Source organism: Coregonus clupeaformis, chromosome 35 (assembly GCF_020615455.1).
Source record: "Coregonus clupeaformis isolate EN_2021a chromosome 35, ASM2061545v1, whole genome shotgun sequence".
NCBI classification, from domain to species: domain Eukaryota; kingdom Metazoa; phylum Chordata; class Actinopteri; order Salmoniformes; family Salmonidae; genus Coregonus; species Coregonus clupeaformis.
Genome location: NC_059226.1, coordinates 36,158,714 through 36,173,475, shown reverse-complemented (window position 1 = coordinate 36,173,475; position 14,762 = coordinate 36,158,714). Strand labels below are relative to the sequence as shown.

Here is a 14,762-nt window from a genome sequence, read left to right as displayed (position 1 = left end):
GTCCCATGACTTCTGAACCACAGAATAACTTTGTGTGACATCTGGGCCCTATTTAAATACTTTGAGAATGGATCCTTCCTTCCTTCCCTCCCTCCCTCCCTCCCTCCCACCCTTGCTTTCCTATAGAAGGGAGCTTGCAAAAGTGTTGTCAAAATGTTGTAAACCATAACTGATGCCTGTGATTACAATTCAGGATATTCACCACCATCACTTCATAATGATGCACTTCTGACTCTTCTGCTGCAATATCATAAAATATGCATATTATTTGATGTATGAATTCAGTATTGTAAAGTAGACTATATGGTGCTGCAGGGTCGAATAAAGACAGCGTTATACAATGTGGGTGTGTCGTATGATCACCAAAACAAATATCTGGTCTCCAGCCTCCAACATTTTAATCAATCCCAGAGCGTATAGGCTAGAGATCAGATGCCCATTAGGCGTTCTGCCATCGGATCCGATTTGATTATTTTGCCCTTGGATAACAGAGAATCATTTATTCTCACTGTATCTCACTGTATAGGGCTGACGCTGGCCTTCACATTCAGCGCTCATCGTCACGAATGTAGGCTGCTATACTATACGCAGATTGATTGTGGGAAATCCAGGATTAGTTACAGCGTGCATCAGCGACAGCGTCAAACACGCCCGATGTGGATGAAATGAACCGTCGATACGGTAAGATTGATATCGCCCGTAATAATAGCCTATATTCTAAAATGGCTTGCATTTTTTTTGGTCAATGGCTGTATCCTCCAATCCATTCAGTCGGGTGGGTCTACTATATTTGACACGGAAGAGAGCAAGCAGAGAGAAGACTTATGCAGATGTGGACAGACAAAGCCAAAGTGGCGATGTGACTCCAACCTGTTTAATATGTCCGCTACAGAGGTTAACCTACAATGTTACAATGTAACGGTGCTGATACATTGCAACCATCTAAAATGGGAGCGGTAGGCAATTGTAGCCTAGGCTATAACGTTACACATACAGTAGCGTATAGCCTAGCCTATTTATCTGCATATGAATGCACGTCTTTGTTTATGCTACAGTGTTTATGTCATGGTTTCATGTTATTAACTGACATATCATTTGCAGCGAGCAGATATAGGCTAGGGCTCGTTGTCTATAGGCTCTGAGCTGTTAAGCAGTGCTCGCAGGTCTCCATTTAGTAATATTATTGGCTAGGTATCACAGAGATACAGTGATGAATCAGCTAGGTATAGGCCCAACTAATCTTTGCTTGTAATAATAGCATATCCTGCTGAAACTGAGCCAGACATGGACAATTTTTAAGGTGAAAATATCTCATTCTATATGATTTTTCATACTGATGTTGGTTTCAACAATGAATAAGGAGACAGATACTGATGTTTACATTTACATTTTAGTCATTTAGCAGACGCTCTTATCCAGAGTGACTTACGGTTAGTGAGTGCATACATTTTCATACTGGCCCCCCGTGGGAAACGAACCCACAACCCTGGCGTTGCAAGCGCCATGCTCTACCAACTGAGCTACAGGGGACCTATGTTGGTTTCAATAATGACTAGGGAGACAGGAATTGAGGCACTGTGTGAGCTCACCTGTCATTACACATACATATTTCTGGGTTTTTGTGGTAGAAGCATTTACAATGTCGCTACACTGGTAACTAGCTGGAAACAGAGTTCAGTCACCGTTTGTTCTCTCCTTACCTGAACATCTCAGTCTCTGTTCTCTGCTCTCACTCTCTCTGTGGTGAATGGGGTTAGTGAAGTGATCAGTGGAGTTTTGTCATTCATCCATGTGTTTGTGTTGGAGACAAGTTCAGCACATTAATATCGTATGAGTCCCAGTTCATTCACAGAACTGCAGTCTGTCTGCTGCTTGAGAGAGTGGCGTGGGGGACAGGGTTTACACGCAAATCAGAGTGCTACTGCTGTGCTGTGTGTGTGTGTGACAGTAAAATAATTGTATACCTTCTAGTGCTCTCCCTCACCACAACCTATGTGTCTCTCTCTCCCATGCAGGCCTTTAAAGCCTCACCATGATCCATGGCCTGGCTGTGAGTGTCAGTGAGGGCAGACAGTGTTGCAGCCCAGGCCAGAGGCAGCAGATTGAATGCCACTGAAGTCTCAAGGTAAGCCTGAATATGAGCTCTTATTGATCTGCATCCTGCATGGTGACTGTATGGCCTGACCTCACCGAGAGGGAGGGGGGGGATTGATCCATAGCCTTAGCATCTCTCTATCTCTCTTTTCTCTGTTTCTTTTTCTCTCTCTATTTATCGCTGTCTCTCTCTTTCTCTCTCTCTCTCTGTCTCTTCCTGTCTCTCTCTCTCAAATGTTTTTCTTCAATTTAAGGCCTTTATTGGCATGGGAAACATATGTTAACATTACCAAAGCAAGTGAAGTAGATAGTAAACAAAAGTGAAATAAATAATAAAAATGTACAGTAAACATTACACTAACAAAAGTTTCAAAATAATAAAGACATTTCAAATGTCATATTATGTCTATATAAAGTGTTGTAATGATGTGCAAAACGTTAAGGTACGAAAGGGAAGATAAATAGACCTAAATATGGGTTGTATTTACAATGGTGTTTGTTCTTCACTGGTTGCCCTTTTCTTATGGCAACAGGTCACAAATCTTGCAGCTGTGATGGCACACTGTGGTTTTTCACCCAGTAGATAAGGGAGTTTATCAAAATCCGGTTTGTTTTCAAATTCTTTGTAGGTCTGTGTAATCTGAGGAAAATGTGTCTCTAATATGGTCATACATTTGGCAGAAGGTTTGGAAGTGCAGCTCAGTTTCCACCTCATTTTGTGGGCAGTGTGCACATAGCCTGTCTTCTCTTGATTGCCAGGTCTGCCTACGGCAGCCTTTCTCAATAGCAAGGCTATGCTCACTGAGTCTGTACATAGTTAGAGCTTTCCTTAAGTTTGGGTCAGTCACGGTGGTCAGGTATTCTGCCACTGTGTACTCTCTGTTTAGGGCCAAATAGCATTCTAGTTTGCTCAGTTTTTTTGTTAATTCATTCCAATGTGTCAAGTAACTATCTTTTTGTTTTCTCATGATTTGATTGGGTCTAATTGTGTTGCTATCCTGGGGCTCTGTGGAGTCTGTTTGTGTTTGTGAACAGAGCCCCAGGACCAGCTTGCTTAGGGGACTCTTCTCCAGGTTCATCTCTCTGTAGGTGATGGCTTTGTTATGGAAGGTTTGGGAATCGCTTCCTTTTAATTGGTTGTAGAATTTAACGGCTCTTTTCTGGATTTTGATAATTAGCGGGTATCGGCCTAATTCTGCTCTGCATGCATTATTTGGTGTTTTACGTTGTACACGGAGGATATTTTTGCAGAATTCTGCAATTTGGTGTTTGTCCCATTTTGTGAATTATTGGTTGAGCGGACCCCAAACCTCACAACCATAAAGGGCAATGTGTTCTATCACGGATTCAAGTATTTTTTGCCAGATCCTAATTGGTATGGTAGGTCCCCTGTAGCTCAGTTGGTAGAACATGGTGCTTGCAACGCCAGGGTTGTGGGTTCGTTTCCCACGGGGGGCCAGTATGAAAAATGTATGCACTCACTAACTGTAAATCGTTCTGGATAAGAGCATCTGCTAAAATGAATGTCGAATTTTATGTTCCTTTTGATGGCATAGAAGGCCCTTCTTGCCTTGTCTCTCAGATCGTTCACAGCTTTGTGGAAGTTACCTGTGGCGCTGATGTTTAGTCTGAGGTATGTATAGTTTTTTGTGTGCTCTAGGGCAACGGTGTCTAGATGGAATTTGTATTTGTGGCCCTGGCAACTGGACCTTTTTTGGAACACCATTATTTTTGTATTACTGAGATTTACTGTCAGGGCCCAGGTCTGACAGAATCTGTGCAGAAGATCTAGGTGCTGCTGTAGGCCCTCCTTGGTTGGGGACAGAAGCACCAGATCATAGTCCCGTGCAGCTCAGTTGGTAGAGCATGGCGCTTGCAACGCCAGGGTTGTGGGTTCGATTCCCACGGGGGGCCAGTATGAAAATGTATGCACTTACTAACTGTAAGTCGCTCTGGATAAGAGCGTCTGCTAAATTACTAAAATGTAAATGTAATCATCAGCAAACAGTAGACATTTGACTTCAGGTTCTAGTAGGGGGAGACCGGGTGCTGCAGACTATTCTAGTGCCCTTGCCAATTCGTTGATATATATGTTGAAGAGGGTGGGGCATAGGCTGCATCCCTGTCTCACCCCACAGCCCTGTGGAAAGAAATGTGTGTGTTGTTTGCCAATTTTTTACCACACACTTGTTTGTGTACATGGATTTTATAATGTCATATGTTTTTCGCCCAACACCACTTTCCATCAATTTGTATAGCAGACCCTCATGCCAAATTGAGTCAAAAGCTTTTTGGAAATCAACAAAGCATGACAAGACTGCCTTTGTTTTGGTTTGTTTGTTTGTCAATTAGGGTGTGTAGGGTGAATACGTGGTCTATCGTACAGTAATTTGGTAAAAACCCAGTTTGACATTTGCTCAGTACATTGTTTTCACTGAGGAAATGTACGAGTCTGCTGTTAATGATAATGCAGAGGATTTTCCCAAGGCTGCTGTTGACGCATATCCCATGGTAGTTATTGGGGTCACATTTTGTCTCCACTTTTGTGGATTGGGGTTATCAGTCCTTGGTTCCAAATATTGGAGAAGATGCCAGAGCTAAGGATGATGTTAAAGAGTTTAAGTATAGCCAATTGGAATTTGTGGTCTGTATATTTTATCATTTCATTGAGGAGATCATCAACACCACAGGCCTTTTTGGGTTAGAGGGTTTGTATTTTGTCTTGTAGTTCTCTTTCTCTCTCTCCCCCTCTCTGTCCATCTCCCCTTCTCCCTCAGTCCCAACCCTCTAAACCACTGTGCCTTTTTCTGGCATACATTAACAATGCTAAGCGGTTTGCTTTATCTCACCACATTACATAGAGGACATACTGTATTATACTGTCATCTGCGAAGAGACGTGTCTGTGTGTGTGTTCTGTGTTCTGTGTGTGTTCTGTGTTCTGTGTGTGTTCTGTGTTCTGTGTGTGTGTGTTCTGTGTGTGTGTTGTGTGTTCTGTATTCTGTGTGTGTGTTTTGTGTTCTATGTGTGTGTGCGAGCCTGCCTGCGTGTGTGTGGCAGCCTGCCTTAGGGAGACTGAAGCAGTATACTTTATAAAGGGCAGGACAGCATCTTGAATTTGGCATTACCAAACTCAATAAGAGCAATAAAAACTCTGCAACTGACGGTATAAATCTCCTCTGGCTTTTAGTGTTTTTGCCAAACACTGAAGAGGATCCCCCATTTTGGCTAATTAAAGAGATCACTGCTGTCACTAGACTTTTTACTCTAACTACACTGGAGATTTGTTGGTAAGTAGGTACAGTATGCTAATGAGAACACATATGAACTGTCTCTGAGTGTGAATGTGTGGGGGATAGGGGGTGATGGGGTGTGGGGGGATGAGTGTGTGTGTGTGCGTGTGTGTGTGTGTCTGTGTGTTTGCATGTACGTGCGTTAATGCGCATGTGTGTCTGTGTTACGGTAAACTCGTTCCCAGACACTTCTTCCCAATGCCTGGGGATGAGGTTAGCATCATGGGTACTTCAATCAACTATGTGTATTGAGCTTTTCAGGTTGAGCTGCAGGGCTGTAGGTTCTCTCCAGGTCTAAATACATTCAGCTTGAGGCTCTGGCCAGCCATCTCTGACTGACTGACTCAGTACTCAGCCTTAAGGAAACAAGTCACGACTGCTTCTTTTAACAACCAGTGTGTAGGATGGTATCTGTGTTCAGTATGCATATGGAGGCTTCCCCTGTGTGATGGTCAAGGGCAGGGGAGTGTGTGTGTGGGTGGGTGTTTTGTGTGTGTCCACACATCGCTTAGTGTGCATGTGCACGCACACACACACCAGCCAGGTCGTTCAAGATTGAAATTGGACGTCTATCCATGTCCTGAGGATGTTGGGAAATGCCTTCAGAACTGGCCACTAGGGGCAACAGTGAGCGTTATTACCATCAGGTAGGCTTGGGTTTTGCCAGGGTGTTGTGGATGGGCGCAATCCAATGACTCTGGATCAGTTGTTTTATTTTTGTTTTTAACTCTATCCCAAACCTTAACCCTTACCTTTACCATATGGAATGAGTGCCTAAACTTCACCCGTAACTTCTAAATGTGACGTTTGGAGAAATAGAATGATACAGAGCAGCAGGAGCAACAAAAACACTTTGGAGAACGTGGATGAACGTCTAATTCTGCAGTGAGACTGTGCAGCTCTCCTACTCACCTGTCACTATGACAACCTCCTGCAGGTGCCACGGATAATGGCGCCTGTCACTCTTGTCGCTGCTTCCACCTGCTTGTTTGTGTGTGTGTGTGTGTGTGTGTGTGTGTTTGTGTGTGTGTGTGTGTGTGTTTGCTCATCGACTGGTTCTCTTAGCCTTACTGTGAGGCAGACTGATTTCAGCTGCTTTCAATCTCCAGAGGCCAGTGTTTCAAAAACGACATAAAATGATCCTGTGTTGTGTTGAGTTCTGATTTGGTCCCTCATTGCTTTTGGATCAATTGTTAAGTTAAATATGTATTGTTACGTGTGTTTGACCAGGGTGGTACGTCCCTTTCTATTGAGGCACTCTCAGAGCAGGAAGTGTTCTCTTCCTGTAAAGCAGATTCGCCCAAAAACACACACGCATATGTACACAGACTACGCGCATGCACACACACACACACACACACTGTAGAAATACATACACTAGACACACACTATAGCTGCTACTAGGCCAGATGGAAGTCAGGTCAGTTGAATACAAAGTGAATTTGCTAGTCAGATAAAGCTATTTTCCCTATTCCCTGTACTGTATGTGTATGTGTATGTGAATGCATGATATGTGTGTATGTGTATGTATGTATGTATTTGGACTGGTCTTCGCATAATGCAGTATGGTAAATACATTTGAATTTAATCACTTTTTGACAGCAACCCCTTTTGGTTTCAACGAAACCGTCCATACATAATTGCCCATTGTAGAAGTGCTCAGAAAGTGACTTGTTGGACCTGAATGACAAAACATTCAAGAGATAAAGGTGCTCAAAGTTGACCTATTTTGCATATCCCACCATGCCATGAGACATCCATGGCTTCACCACTGGAAAAGATAAACGGTTGAGATTAATATAAATAGTTTAAAATTAAATAATTAAATAATTTAAATAATTTAAAAGCTTACAAATAGGGTTGTCAAACTATTTAATAATTTCTAGATATACACTACCGTTCAAAAGTTTGGGGTCACTTAGAAATGTCCTTGTTTTCGAAAGAAAATAATTTTTTTGGTCCATTAAAATAACATCAAATTGATCAGAAATACAGTGTAGACATTGTTAATGTTGTAAATGGCTATTGTAGCTGGAAATGGCAGATTTTTTATGGAATATCTACATAGGCGCACAGAGGCCCATTATCAGCAACCATCAGTCCTGTGTTCCAATTGCACGTTGTGTTTGCTAATCCAAGTTTATCATTTTAAAAGGCTAATTGATCATTAGAAAACCATTTTGCAATTATGTTAGCACAGCTGAAAACTATTGTGCTGATTAAAGAAGCAATAAAACTGGCCTTCTTGAGACTAGTTGAGTATCTGGAGCATCAGCAATTGTGGGTTTGATTACAGGCTCAAAATGGCCAGAAAAAAATAACTTTCTTCTGAAACTCGTCAGTCTATTCTTGTTCTGAGAAATGAAGGCTATTCCATGCCAGAAATTGCCAAGAAACTGAAGATCTCGTACAATGCTGTGTACTACTCCCTTCACAGAACAGTGCAAACTGGCTCTAACCAGAATAGAAAGAGGAGTGGGAGGCCCCGGTGCACAACTGAGCAAGAGGACAAATACATTAGAGTGTCTAGTTTGAGAAACAGACGCCTCACAGGTCCTCAACTGGCAGCTTCATTAAATAGTACCCGCAAAACACCAGTCTCAACGTCAACAGTGAAGAGGCGACTCCGGGATGCTGACCTTCTAGGCAGAGTTGCAAAGAAAAAGTCCAGTGTTCTTTTGCCCATCTTAATCTTTTCTTTTTATTGGCCAGTCTGAGATATGGCTTTTTCCCAGTAGTGGAACAGGTGTTTATGTGTTCCCCAGCAGCACACACACAGACTCCCACCTCATCTCCATGGAGCTCCAGAAAGTAGGCCGAGCCTTGAGTGCTACCGCCCCCGCATTCTTGTCCCCTGTGTTGGCTGGGAGATGCACAGCTTCCCTGTCTCCCCTTCTCCCCGTCTCCCCAACCAAAACTGAGCTAATAAGCTTATTAGGGAATAGACTTTCAGATGAGTTTCCTTAGAATCCATTTGATGTGTGTGTGTGCATAACGTCTGAGTCTGTCAGGGTGTGTGTGTGTGTGTGTGTGTGTGTGTGTGTGTGTGTGTGTGTGTGTGTGTGTGTGTGTGTGTGTGTGTGTGTGTGTGTGTGTGTGTGTGTGTGTGTGTGTGTGTGTGTGTGTGTGTGTGTGTGTGTGTGTGTGTGTGTGTGTGTGTGTGTGTGTGTGTGTGTGTGTGTGTGTGTGTGTGTGTGTGTGTGTGTGTGTGTGGGTGCGCGTGTTTGCACGTGAACATGTGTCTGAGTCATCCGAGCTATAGCAGTCTCCCATGCAGCCTGGACAGAGTGTAGCAGAGCCGTAGTGTTAGCTGTGCAGTAGACCGTGATGCTTGCTGATGCTGAGGTAGAGGACAGTGGTCCTGATGTAGAGGACAGTGGTCCTGATGCTGAGGTAGAGGACAGTGGTCCTGATGCTGAGGTAGAGGACAGTGGTCCTGATGCTGAGGGAGAGGGCAGTGGTCCTGATGCTGAGGTAGAGGGCTGTGGTCCTGATGCTGAGGTAGAGGGCTGTGGTCCTGATGCTGAGGTAGAGGGCAGTGGTCCTGATGCTGAGGTAGAGGGCAGTGGTCCTGATGCTGAGGGAGAGGGCTGCGGTCCTGATGCTGAGGGAGAGGGCTGCGGTCCTGATGCTGAGGTAGAGGGCTGCGGTCCTGATGCTGAGGGAGAGGGCAGTGGTCCTGATGCTGAGGTAGAGGACAGTGGTCCTGATGCTGAGGTAGAGGACAGTGGTCCTGATGCTGAGGGAGAGGGCAGTGGTCCTGATGCTGAGGTAGAGGGCTGTGGTCCTGATGCTGAGGTAGAGGGCTGTGGTCCTGATGCTGAGGTAGAGGGCAGTGGTCCTGATGCTGAGGTAGAGGGCAGTGGTCCTGATGCTGAGGTAAAGGGCAGTGGTCCTGATGCTGAGGGAGAGGGCTGCGGTCCTGATGCTGAGGTAGAGGGCTGCGGTCCTGATGCTGAGGGAGAGGGCAGCGGTCCTGATGCTGAGGGAGAGGGCAGCGGTCCTGATGCTGAGGGAGAGGGCAGTGGTCCTGATGCTGAGGGAGAGGGCAGTGGTCCTCAGGGCATACACCTCTGTTCTGTTAGTTTGCTAGACCTAACTGCACTGCTGATACACCTTCTTCAGCCTGCCTATGTTGTCCATACTCTACCTGCGTGCCCTGGACAGGCCTTAATCCCCAACCATAACCCTGTGTGGGTTCTCTCAAAGCTGGTTGTGCAATTTCCCCTTGCTCAGTCAGCCCACCTCAACCTGGGTGGATGGGGACTGGAGGCTAGGGGAGACAGATGTGGTTGGGGTCGACAGAGGTGGGGACGGTGACAGACTCAGGAGGCATAGGATGGACTTTTTTGATTTAATAGGACCCTGTGAGAGATCTCTCCATTTATACATCTCTCCCCCAATTTCTCACTCTCTCCATTTCCCTTATACCTATTCCCTTGCTATCCCTCTATCCATCCCTCTCTCTTGCCATGCCTTCTCTCTAGGTGAAAGATTACTTAAGAGTCTTCATTCTGGCTTGCTGACTGGTAGATATTAGAATGGATATCTGCATTGGTGCTATTCAATTACTGAACAAAGGCTCAGTATTGGAGGAGCTGACTGGGCTGGGGCTATCGGTACTGCTGCTTTTGTTTGGGAAGGAGAGGGAGGCAAGGAGAGGGAAGGGGAGAGAGGGAGGGAGGGAGGGAGGGAAGGGGAGGGAAGGAGAGGAGAGGGGAGAGAGGGAGGGAGGGAAGGAGAGGGAAGGAGAGAGAGGGAAGGAGAGGGAGGGAGGGAGGGAGGGAGGGAGAGAGTATTTTACCTTCTCATCCATCTCTCTGCCGTTCCATCTCTCTGTTTCTCTCTTTCTCTCTCCTTCTCCCACCATCAGCCACAGAGCATCTCTTCCCTGTCTTATTTTCTTCACTCCCCCTCAGACCTATGGATTGTGTATATGTAAGGCTTACACACAGTGACTGCTGAAACTCCATAGGCAGCCATCTAACCAACACTTGTCGCTAACAAACACTTATTTAAGGTCAGATTCTGAGGAGGCGGTACCTGAGGATAATAGTAGAGTTAGAGATGGTAGAGGGGAGCTCTCTCACAGTTGACATGGCAACAGCTTGTCTTGATCCAGGAGAGGTCGGAGACGTTGACAGTTAGTTCTGCCTGTGAGATGGCAATGATGACGAATGGGAGACCGAACCGGTTTGATCCGGCATGGCTGAGTGCTCTGTTTTGAGCAAGAGAGAGAGAGTGAGAGAGGTGGGGTGAGGGAGAGGGAGAGAAAGCAAAAGCGAGAGAGAGAGGGAGGGAGGGAGGGAGGGAGGGAGGGATATACAGTATATATAGAGAGAGTAGTGATACAGGGATATACACACCACCGACTCTCTGATTGGAGAAAGAGAAGACATTTTCTTTTGATTTCTGTCACTTAGCAGGTGGCAGTAGAATGCACACTGTCTGTAGGCTGTTATGGGTTTTGAGTTGTTCCACACAGATCCTTGAAGTGGACTGATATAGACTGCTCTAGGATCACATGGACCTGAGGCCAGACATGGTCTAAGAGTGGATTGACCATACAACACTGCAGCATAACAACATAATCATTAGAGTTCCTACAATCACTCTGTGATGATATGTATGTGTGTGTGTGTGTGTGTGTGTATTTTCATTGCATTAGATACATCACTTTTCCTAGAAAGTGTCTGTGCTGTCCCTTAGGGACTCTCCCTCTCTCCTCTTCCTCTCTACTCTCCCTCTCTCCCTCCCCCTCTCTCACCTCCTCCCTCTGTTCCCCTGAGAATCATTAGAGTGTGTTGTGCTGTGATGCCTCTCACTAAAGACCTACCTGGTTGTGTGGCTCAGAGTTACAAACTGTGTACCTGCACAGTCACATCTCAAAAGCCAGGTAGTGTACATACAGTACGACTGAATCACACACACTTTACATTTGAGTCATTTAGCAGACGCTCTTATCCAGAGCGACTTACAGTAGTGAGTGCATACATTGTCTGTTACTTGAACTCTGTGAAGCATTTATTTGGGCTGCAATTTCTGAGGCTGGTTACTCTAATGACCTTATCCTCTGCAGCAGAGGTAATTCTGGGTCTTCCTTTCCTGTGGCGGTCCTCATGAGAGCCAGTTTCATCATAGAGCTTGATGGTTTTTGCGACTGCACTTGAAGAAACCTTAAAATGTTCATGAAATGTTCCGTATTGACTGACCTTCATGTCTTAAAGTAATGATGGACTGTCGTTTCTCTTTGCTTATTTGAGCTGTTCTTGCCATAATATGGACTTGGTCTTTTACCAAACACCTGTTAATTGAAATACATATAAATATATATACAGTGGGGAAAAAAAGTATTTAGTCAGCCACCAATTGCGAAAGTTCTCCCACTTAAAAAGATGAGAGGCCTGTAATTTTCATCATAGGTACATGTCAACTATGACGGACAAATTGAGAAAAAAAAATCCAGAAAATCACATGGTGGATTATGGTGGAAAATAGGTATTTGGTCACCTACAAACAAGCAAGATTTCTGGCTCTCACAGACCTGTAACTTCTTCTTTAAGAGGCTCCTCTGTCCTCCACTCGTTACCTGTATTAATGGCACCTGTTTGAACTTGTTATCAGTATAAAAGACACCTGTCCACAACCTCAAACAGTCACACTCCAAACTCCACTATGGCCAAGACCAAAGAGCTGTCAAAGGACACCAGAAACAAAATTGTAGACCTGCACCAGGCTGGGAAGACTGAATCTGCAATAGGTAAGCAGCTTGGTTTGAAGAAATCAACTGTGGGAGCAATTATTAGGAAATGGAAGACATACAAGACCACTGATAATCTCCCTCAATCTGGGGCTCCACGCAAGATCTCACCCCGTGGGGTCAAAATGATCACAAGAACAGTGAGCAAAAATCCCAGAACCACACGGGGGGACCTAGTGAATGACCTGCAGAGAGCTGGGACCAAAGTAATAAAGCCTACCATCAGTAACACACTACGCCGCCAGGGACTCAAATCCTGCAGTGCAAGACGTGTCCCCCTGCTTAAGCCAGTACATGTCCAGGCCCGTCTGAAGTTTGCTAGAGTGCATTTGGATGATCCAGAAGAGGATTGGGAGAATGTCATATGGTCAGATGAAACCAAAATAGAACTTTTTGGTAAAAACTCAACTCGTCGTGTTTGGAGGACAAAAAATGCTGAGTTGCATCCAAAGAACACCATACCTACTGTGAAGCATGGGGGTGGAAACATCATGCTTTGGGGCTGTTTTTCTGCAAAGGGACCAGGACGACTGATCCGTGTAAAGGAAAGAATGAATGGGGCCATGTATCGTGAGATTTTGAGTGAAAACCTCCTTCCATCAGCAAGGGCATTGAAGATGAAATGTGGCTGGGTCTTTCCGCATGACAATGATCCCAAACACACCGCCCGGGCAACGAAGGAGTGGCTTCGTAAGAAGCATTTCAAGGTCCTGGAGTGGCCTAGCCAGTCTCCAGATCTCAACCCCATAGAAAATCTTTGGAGGGAGTTGAAAGTCCGTGTTGCCCAGCGACAGCCCCAAAACATCACTGCTCTAGAGGAGATCTGCATGGAGGAATGGGCCAAAATACCAGCAACAGTGTGTGCAAACCTTGTGAAGACTTACAGAAAACGTTTGACCTGTGTCATTGCCAACAAAGGGTATATAACAAAGTATTGAGAAACTTTTGTTATTGACCAAATACTTATTTTCCACCATAATTTGCAAATAAATTCATTAAAAATCCTACAATGTGATTTTCTGTTTTTTTTTCTTCTCATTTTGTCTGTCATAGTTGACGTGTACCTGTGATGAAAATTGCCGGCCTCTCTCATCTTTTTAAGTGGGAGAACTTGCACAATTGGTGGCTGACTAAATGCTTTTTTCCCCCCACTGTGTGTATATATATATATATATATTGTGATGTCACGAGAGGCTGTGTCCTGGAGGGACGTTACATCCCCCTGAGGTGGCTGCAAACCCAGACAGCTATGGCTCCATCTGCTGGTATGGTCGGGAACTCCACCCCCTCTATGGCCAATCTTCCCACGCAGCTGAAACAAATGAGGAGCTGATGAGCTGAAGGTTTGGAAAGGGAAGAGACACAGTCTCCAACCTGGGCTCTCTGGAGGACAAGAGTGCTGCACGTCCACTTCCATGAGGAATATAAGGATTTGGAGATACTTACCTTTGGGAAATACTCACCTTTGGATATATGCACCTGTGGAAATACGTGTGGGACATTTGGAAGGACGTTTTGCTGGGTTGGCCACTAGCTGCAACGTGGAATACAGTAAGACTGGGGAAAAGTTATTTGAGCGAGGGAGAGTTATGATTTTGGATGTGGAAGAGACATCCCTGAACTGTTAACCCTTAAAGAGCCACCAGAGAACAGAATTGTGTTATACTTTCGTTAGTTTCCCAAGACCTTTAATAAAATCCTTGTTTTGATTGAACCTGGTCTCCTTGCACTACTTGAGCAATCCCGCTGAAAGCTGTGTAGCCTCTCTTGACATCACAGATGGTGGAGAATACGGGCACGCTCAAGCGTTAATAGTGCATGTCAGAGGAGGATACCGAAGGTTTGATCACCCAGTTTTCCAAGTTGGCCGTAGGCTCCCCGCCGACTGAAATGGAGGACATATTGAAAGCCCTTGTTGCTGGCCAGCAAGCCCAGATGCAAGCAAACGTGGCTCTCTTGGAGGAGCAAAAGAAAGCCAACCTTCTGAAGGCAGAGGAATTGCAGTTGCAGAGACAGAGGGTGGTCCAAAATACCCGCCCAATAAAGGCAAGTGACTTTATATCTAAGATGGGAGCTACCGATGACATTGAGGCATACCTGCATGCATTTGAGGCCACGGCCACTAGGGAAGCCTGGCCCAAGCAACAGTGGGTTGGTCTGTTAGCCCCCTTTCTAACCGGGGAATCGCTGAATGCTGTCCGGGACCTGGGCCCTGACCAGGTTACTGACTATGATGCCCTGAAGTCTGAGATCCTCAGCAGATATGGACTCACAAAGTTTGGTATGGCCCAGCGCTTTCACAGCTGGACCTTCCAACCAGACCAACCTCCTCGGGCGCAGATGCATGAACTTGTCCGAATCGCAAGGAAATGGCTGGATCCGCAGAGGAATACAGCAGCGGCGGTGGTGGAGGCCGTTGTGGTGGATCGTTACCTACGCGCCCTGCCTTATGAGGCAAAACGGTTCATCAGTCAACAGGCCTTGACCACGGCTGATCTGACCGTGGAAGCTGTGGAAAAGTACCAGGCCACAGCGGAGATGCTGAATGCTTCCCGAAAATACCCCAGGAGGGCGGCCCCACCACAAATGGGAAGAACCCGTCCAAAGGACCCCAAG

General features: G+C 45.5%; 1 protein-coding gene across 3 annotated transcripts in view; it reads left to right on the top strand.

Annotated features, from left to right (window-relative positions):
- Positions 1-420: 420 nt before the first annotated feature.
- LOC121551665 (testis-expressed protein 2-like) overlaps positions 421-14,762 on the top strand; it is a 56,302-nt gene continuing 41,960 nt past the window's right edge. For all 3 annotated transcript variants that reach the window (XM_041864374.2, XM_045211050.1, XM_041864376.2), the window contains exons 1-2: positions 421-681; positions 2,016-2,125. The gene's annotated coding sequence lies outside the window, so the exon portion shown is untranslated. The remainder of the gene's footprint in view (positions 682-2,015; positions 2,126-14,762) is intronic.